Here is an 8960-nt window from a genome sequence, read left to right on the forward strand (position 1 = left end):
GTCAAGTCAAAGTGGGAAGGTCAAAACCTGTAATCAGTGAGGTCTATCTGACAGGGAGGTGCCACATTTTGTAAGTTATAGTTTATCTATAGCAACTGGCCAAACTGTTTGCCAAATTGTTCCCAAATTTCTTCCTATTGGAAACTGGATATAGGTCCTGGATCATCTTGTACCTGTCTCCAAGGCCTTAGTTTTCCAATAAAATTAGCCACTGTATTTTCAAATACTCTCGAAGCAGCTATCACAAGAAGTTTCAAGTCACATGGCCTAGATTCTTTGCCTGCAGACATCAACATTTTAGAGAGACTTTAAAGCAGTTTCTTGTGTTGGCGTAAACCTTCTGAAATGATGTATGTTTCATTCCCATAGCTAAATGTCCTACCTACCTTAGTTCACAGCTTTGAGGCTTCTAAATTGCATTTCTTTCTGGAAACCAGAGGAACAGAGAAAGAGCGGCTGATTTCTGAGGCAGCAAGTTTGGGCAAATCCTGATCCCAGCCATTTCAAGTACAGAATTTCCATTTGTTTTGGCAAGACTAGATTTCATCCCTTATTCTTTAGGTTTCCAAGACCAAAGAATCCTTTCCACTACTATGCTCAGAAGCTCATAAATGTCCTTACCTGCAGTAACAGGGGTCAAACCTTAAGGAAAATCCTTTAAAGTCTTCATGTTCCTATAAAACAGTCAAAACCTCATGGACGCAAAATAGGGGCCTGATTCTCATGTCTGGAGTAGGTATGGGCTGTTGGATTAAATGGTACGGTTTGAGCCAAGAAAGCAGCTCCTTACCATGATGCATCAGGGGAGCTGGAGGACTAACTGCTTAAATGCCATGGCTGGATACAAGAGTGTCATGTCTCAAACATGATTTTTGCAAAATTTAATCTTCCTGGTTTGCAAAGTCAAATCTTGGTGATGTCCGGTCAGCTTTTACACTCTATGAGGGTTATGATGTGTAGGTGAGACCTTCTCGGGGTGAAATCATAGAAATATGTGTGGAGATCAAGTAATTCATGGCAGGTCAGTAGTCATGGAGATCTACCTTACTGTTCAGTGGGGTGAAAAAAGTCTTCCACAAGTGTGGCAAGTACCTGCTGGCTCATGCAGAAGACGTGTCTGCCTCTTGGGCTTTCCTTGTTCAGATCTACTTAATGGAGTAGTAACAAGCTCTGTGTAGGTACAAAGCACCATTATTAAATGCATATCTGGATGAAAGGCCTCTTGTTAACATTTGTGAGGACAGATATGTAACTGTGTGGCAAAACTTACTGAACCAAAGGTCTGTGACAATTAACAAAAGGCAGAAGGCTTGTAAGCAGCAGCGGGAGGACTGAAAGGGGGTCTTAGGTAATCACACCAAGGTGAAATTTCCTCTCTGAAGTGGTAGGATGTCTCCAAGCTGACTCGATGAAAATGGTTCAAATAAGCAATATATTTTGGGTTTACAGGTATTGACCAGTATTTCATTCTTGGTATAGTCTCCTTTGAGGTTAAAAAATGAGCTTTTAAACACCAGTAATAGAAGTAAATGACTGCACGTTAGTAGTGTGATGGTATAGGAACAAATGAGACTTTCTCAATAGATACAGACTAGATACTTGAAATCAGGGTCATATTTTGAAGAGACTCAATTGACAAGAAATGCGAGTAGATAAAACAGTCCCATTTTACTTAAATTGCTGACAGAGTGTGAGCCATATTCCACTCCCTGGCTGTCAAAAAGTATGAGAGGGAGGTTATGAATAATTTTGGGATCTTCCCTTCTGAAATATTTAATACAAATATGGTGTATTATAAACTTTCTATTTAGGTACTTTCATGGAAGTGTAGGGTTAAAAAGAAATAATTTTATTAAAACAGTGAAAACTCAAACTCAGACCTCTGCAGTTCTGCTGCACAACTTTAAAACATTTCATTCAAATCCAGTTTCAGGCTGATCAAATGGAACTACCCATAACCAAGAAATAAAAATAAAACATCCTTTGTGGAAGACAAAATAGAGTACTTTGACCAGTTTATTTTATAGCTAGCTATTACTGTCACGTCTCCAGATAGCACCCAGCTACTTAAGATGACTAAAAACTCACCTCTAGGCTCCCGTTGTCTTTCAAAAATAGCTTCTTAGAAGACAGATGAGTCCCATGTCCTCTCCATCTCCGGTCCCCATCTGTGGTTTCACCTGGTGCTGCAATGGTGTCTCACCTCCCGTCCCCTGTTACTAAATCCCTGAGCTGAGTTCCCAGGAACATCTGCTGCAGCTTCCTGATCCTCAATGGCTTTGGCTGAAACTCAGAAAGCGAAGGATGAAGTGGCTTTGGTTCTTCAGCCCACTCTCTCTAAGTAGTTTTGGTCCTATAAGTCACTTACGATTTTTTCCAAGTAATGTTATATGAATCCTTCCAGTTTTTAAGTCAATAAAAGCTGGGTTTCCCAAAGCATCTTTCTCTGTCCTTAATGTGGAATAATGGCAAGCAGGCTGTTCTCGTCACAGTTGGTCAGTGAAGTTTGCAGGGGAAAGTGGTTTAATCAGAAAAAATTGAGCTTCTCAGCTCAGAAATTATTTGTGGCAAGTGGCTGAATGCAGACTCTTGCAAAGCCCTGAGTATTTTTCAAGTCCTGGGAGCTTCAGTTCCAGAGCAGTACCTTCAAAGTTTTGCAACTACTGAGGAAAAATTGGTGGCAGTTTTTACTCTCACTGCTGCTATTCAGAAGTGGGTAGGTGATGAAGTTAAAAGAAATCATAACCATTTCACATAGTTACTGCTGAGATGACCAGCAGTGCACAGATTTTCCAAGGGAATATCATGCTTCTGTGAAAAATACCTGTTTTGTGGGGAGTTGCAAAACACAAACCTATCCACAACCTGAAAATTTTTCCACTTCTCCAGTGCTTTCTGCAAAGAAGTTGTTGGCATTTCTTCCAAGCATTTCTTAACAAAAAAAAAAAAAAAAAAAAAAAGAAGGAAACACAACATGTAATCTGTGAGCTGTTACTCATTCTTTGAATAATGGGGGCTATTTTTTGCAAAGGCCCCAAGTGACGCACAGGCAAGTTTACTCGGCATCTGTAGGAAGGTGGTATAGCAACAGTTGTTGAAGGAGAAGGGATGGAGAAGTCTTTGTATCACTTTTGAAAAACTGGATTGAGTTTCCAAACATCCAATGGGGAAATGTTTGCTGTCCCTGGGATCTGTCTTCTGCATTGAGCAATGTAACAGGCAGGGGATTGGTCTCCTGCTATCACTAGCTATGTGTAAATGCCTGGGTTTGGGGATTTATAATGAGATCTCAGGAGACAGGTTCTGCTATTACTAATTGGTATTACTCATTTGAATGGGAAGATTGGTTTAGACATCTGTGGTGGGGAAACCACAAAGAACATGAATTTAAGGAAAGTGGTGTTGTGTGCGGTCCCTCGTGCTCAAGTGTGTTTTGAGTGCTAACGATCAGAGTTGAAGGCCCTGACTCCAGCAAAGCATGAGCGTGACGTTGAGCTTGTGCTAAAACCTGTTCTTCCTTCCCCAGCCCTTATTCCCCAGTGCTGGGACCAGGGCAGATGCAGCTGCAGGGTTTCTCCAGCCCCCTGAGTACAGCCAGGCTTCCCTGTCCTTCCCCAGTCACAAGGTGAAGCCCTGCATGGTGCTAATGGTCAGTTATTCCATATTCCATGTCTGAAGACATCACTGGTGTTTGTAATAATTGCATATGTCCTTGGTTGTAAGCAGCAGGGCACACTGAGTTCAGCACTTGATGTTGTCTCACCATCCTGGCTCTTACAAACAGATGGGCCTCGTGTACAAGTCATGTCTCAGTTGCATTTAGCTAACAAAAGCAACAATCAAAATCATCACTTCATCCACAAAGAATAAGGAGGATTAGAGTCTCGTCCAGTGTGCCAGGAGGCTCATTTGCATTCCCTGATCTGGCTATTCCTCATTTTTCCATTTTACAAAAGGACCCCCCCAATGTCTTTCTGTCCCTAAGACAAGAGGGCTAAAAAGCTTTCGTTGATGGGAAGAGAGGAAGATCATGTTCATCACATCTCCTTTATACACAATCCTTATATATCATACACTTCTGCCACAATTATAATTCAATTTATGCCTCTCCAGAAGAATACACCAATCGTCTCTGTGGTCACCCTGTTTATCATCTCCGGCTGCGGGAACTGGTCCCGGCCAGGTGCCGGGACAATGGCCAGCCCTTCAGTGCTGTGCACCAGCTGTTTCCCTCAGCATGCACCCAGGCTGGGTCCTGCTGATGACAACTCTGTTATGGTGGCTGCTGCTGTGAATTTGATTTTATTTTAAGAGCTAATCCAGACTGATCATTCTGAGAATAATGTGCCTAAGTATAGCGAAGGGTAAGTATATTTTACAGAAAGGCATATTCCAGGCTTTAAATCTGTCATAGAGTAGCTTATAGATGTATGATGTTTTGAGGAGAGAAGAGGAGGGGAGGAGAGGGGATGGAAGGGGAGGGGAGAAGAGGGGAGGGGAGGGGAGGGGAGGGTGGAGGTGGGGGGGAGAGGGGAGGGGAGAAGAGGGGAGGGGAGAAAAGGGGAGGGGAGGGGAGGAGAGGGGAGGGGGGGAGAAGGGAGGAGAGGGAGAGAGGGGAGGGGAGGAGAGGAGAGGAGGGGACGGGAGGAGTGGAGGAGAGGGGAGGGGAGGGGAGAGGAGCGGACGGGAGGGGAGGGGAGGGGAGTGCTTGTTCATGCCGTAACATAGGCTTGGTTTTACCTCCTCCCTCTCGAGTACGTGGGTCCTCCCGGGCTGCTTGCACAGCAGCACTGTGTCCAGGCAGCCAGGGTTGCACCTTGAGGTCGCTCCCCAAGCCCCCGCTGCTGGGCACAGTATCAAATTAACAGAGTCCGCCTCAGGTAATTTCAGAGAAAAGTTGAAAAAAAGCTCTCAGGGCAATCTGAAAGCTCAAGAAGGAGAAGATAAGAGAAACCCCGATGTACTTTCTTCAACATAGAAAAATACCATCAATGTGAGGGTGTTTGTTACTCTGGGCCTGGCTGCTGCTTTGAACATCTGAGACTGGTGATTTTCAGATGCACACTCCATTAGGTACACTTCTCCCACAATAATTAGTTGGGATGACGTGGGCAGGATGGGGATAGGCAAAGGTGATAAATAACTCAACACAAAGGTGGTACACAGATGTCAACAGCATCTCCGCTTGGCACAGCCATCACTGCCAGACTCAACCTCCTCACTATTCCCGCCACAGGCTGAAAGGTCTCTCTTGATGCAAGAAGTAGAAGTCTTTTCTTCAACGCCCAAAGGAAATGTGGATTGTGCATCACAGACTCTCACACCAGGAAACATGCATGAGCTCAGTGTAAATGATAATGAAATTGTAGTATATACATAATTTCCAGCAGCAAAAAATCTGCTACCAGTCAGGAAGGAGTAACTAGAAAAAAAATTGAGAGGTCTTTTTCATTATCTAATTTTCCTTGATTTCTTCAAGTGGGGTTGTGGGCTCTGGGTTAGATCGTTAAGACTCCTTCCTTCTTTTCTGTAGTATAAACCTTTGCACTACAGAAAAGAGAAGCTAGTGTTGGAACCTGTAGGCATGCTGTGAGCTCCAGCAATTCTAGCGAATCCATAGAGAATTTATGGAGAATAGCCTCAGGCACATGATCAAAAGAGCAGAGAGAGTGAAGGTAATGTTCAGTCTTCGGAAATACTGAGAATAGCTGAAGTGTCTTGGAAGAGCTGAGCTGTTTTGTGGTTTTGGTTCATTTTTTTCTCTAAGTTTCCTCATCTCTAATGAGCAAGAGTACTTCTGTCAGGTATTGAGTTTAGATTTAGGTTGCAGTGTTGTTCACTACTCTGTTAAAAAAGTAAAATAGATTTAACATCCAGACTGGTAAATCCTTTGCAGTGACACAGGAGAAAAAATGAAGTTACAGAATGAAGACCAGTTAATGGGAGTGTACACATGAATGGCTTGTAGGGTTTTCTCATTAACTGCTGTGCTGATTTATATTGTTGTCATCAGAATCTTTTTGTATTATGTTTCATTATATTCAAAGAACATTGTTACAATTAGATTTAAATTTGTCTTCCTGGGAGGCACTGCCCTCACTGAAGGACAAGCGTTGATATGGCTGAGCAATGTGTCATGCAACTGGCCACCTCCAGCTGCCTGCTCATGTCCACTGCATCTTCACTGCCCTGCACAGGGCCAGCCCACAACCTGGGGAATGGTAAACAAGGTGATTTCAAAACACACACAATCTCCACTAAGCCTTCAGGTAAAAGGGAAACAACCACCTTTGTGTGGGACTGAGGAAGGGGAAACCCAGGCACATTCCTCCCTCGTTCAGGAAGAGTTGGAAGCAGCTGGGTCTGCCGAGGTTCGTGCTCACAACACCAAGAGCAGCCCAAAGACAGCCAGCCTGGGGGCATGTGTGCATGCATTGCAACTAATTGCACTCTGTACATCAGACTGCAAAAACAAAGATCAATTAATCACCTTGCACCTTGCCAGGTAAGTAAATATGTGCACCCTCATCTTACACATAGGAAAAACATCAAACTGTTGCAGAAAGAGCTGGGGCCAGTGCCAGGAGCAGGAAACAGGTATCCACACTCTCCGGTGTCCTAGCTGTCGTCCAGCTTCACTCAGGCAACAAAGTGGATCTCCCGTGGAGTCAGACCTGAGCCAACTCCTCCGGACAGGGTGAGGCAGCAGCCAGCCTGTCCTGATGTCCCACGGACTGTCTGGGGCAGCCAGACCCTGCTCTTTGCCAGGAGTATGTTATACTTCTTAACTTTTGGCTTCTTGTAACTTTGTTGAGAGAAACTGGGGTCTCAAGGACCACCATACGGTAGTTCTATAGGCTTCTGGTTGCTTCTGTAGTAGCAAAATAACAGGCACAAAAATAACTGACAAGCTTTGAAAGCCGGCTAATGTTTCATTTCCATTTAATTTCAACATTTCATATGTGTGCAAACAAACACAGGTGCAGATTAAAAGCTTCTCATTAAAAAACAAATGCAGAGGCATCATGGTAGATGATGCCCATAGCTGACCATCCTTTTCAAAGGCAGACCAATGCAAACTTCTTACTCCTGTTGTTATACCTCAGTTCCTCCTATAGATTCGCCACTTGTAGGCCCATGAGACTGCATGTCTTGCAATAAGTACGTAAGTACTGTTCAGCTTGCAGCTCTTTCCTCTCACAACAGAACAAAGAAATAAATAATAAATAAATAAATGTTTTTTGAAAAAACAACATAAAACTTAACAGAGAAAACAAGATACTTGGCCAAAACTAATTCTCCGGGGGAGCTGCCAGTTGATTTATCTTACTAACACATCAGTAATTCTCTGTGCTACAGAAGAACTATGTGGTTCATCTTTGTTTGCTCTCGGGGTTGGTGCTGAAATCCCCTAGCCATAGACTCAGGAATGGATCTTTTTATCAAAAAAACCTTTGCTCTTTGCACCACAAGTATTGTATGCAGCTGATATTGCCCTCCCACTATACCCTTGAGTCAGAGTGACTCTAGTGATGGGGCAGCGATGTGTTGACAGCAACATGTAGTCCCAGTTTGATGGGATAAGGCAAACACACAGGTTTTGGCACTTATATTCCAGAGAGCTCTGTGGCCATTACTAGCTCAGTGGCAAAACTTTGCTGATCCAAATTCAAGAGACTACTCTCAAGGAGGACACTGAATTTGGATGCTAGGAGAAAAGGAAAGAAGGGTTCAGAGGCTGAAGTCACTGGCTCAGCAGCAGCAATTAGATCTCACTGTAGTTCTGAGATTACTTTACCAGCAAGGACTCCAGCTGTATGGGGAAAAGAAAGTGTGGTAGAGCAAAAGAGACAAGGATTTGAACCTGGCTGGAAGAGTCCATCTCCAGACAGACCCAGCGTGAATGAATGTGGTGCCTATGTGCACGAGAGTAGAAGGGACAGAGTTTGTGCTTGTAGCTGGTTAGGGAAGGCAATAAGCTCTGCCTTTTTCTATCTGGAAAGCAAAAGGACAGCCTGTTCTGCATTTAAAAAAAAAAAAAAAAAATAGAAAACAGGACAAGTTCCACACTGGACTGTTCTTGCTCCACCTGTGCAAATACCTTGTATCCACTGGCAACGAATCTGGAAGGTCCATTTGCTTTCAACCAATACACCAACACCCACTGACCTAACTTTACCTGCTCTTACTCTCTGTCCCCTCATTTTACCGGATCACAGAAAAGGAGAAGGAGGGAGAAATCCAGTGGTTTTACTCTAATCGCTGAATGCAGCTTTGGATCTCTTTTGTATGGTCTCAGGGCCATGCCCTTGTCTGTGTAAAAAATACCTTCATGCTGAACAGGTGATTCTGTACAGCCCGTGGAGAAGAAAAAGGAGACAAGAAAGGGTAGTGAGAAATAGAGACAGTGTATAGTTTAGGCAAGCATAATATAATAGTGGCAGAGTTCGCTTTTTATGCCAAAAAAAATCCCACCGGTTTTCTTGGTTTTTTTTACTAGAACTTGATGAAGAGGCAGAGAGAATAATTTTACCAACTCTAATGCATTTGGCCAAATGATATAGCAAAAAGCTTGAGAAATACCTTTCACATTCAAATGTACAAAATAATACATCTTGTGGTTTGCATCAGCCTGTCTTTCTACATGCCTAGGATTTAAATGTAAGTCCTTGCCCAACAAAAGGAGTTTTTAAGGGTGTTAATCACAAAGCCCTTTTACAGTGTGCAAAGTGATTTGAAATCATCAGAGAGCATTAATACCTTGCGGGGAGAGTCCAAAATTAGAAGACTGCAGTTTGCAGCACTGTTAAGACACATAAATCACTTCAGCCAAAGTGGAATGTGATGATTTGAAACCATCGGGTTTGGAAATGGAAAAAAGACGTGATCCTGAAACATTCAAATCTCTTTGAATATGCTGAGCCCAGTCCTATAGCTCTGATTGAGACATATTCAACAAA

The sequence above is a fragment of the Patagioenas fasciata genome, chromosome 3 (genome assembly GCF_037038585.1).
Source record: "Patagioenas fasciata isolate bPatFas1 chromosome 3, bPatFas1.hap1, whole genome shotgun sequence".
In the NCBI taxonomy this organism is placed as follows: Eukaryota; Metazoa; Chordata; class Aves; order Columbiformes; family Columbidae; genus Patagioenas; species Patagioenas fasciata.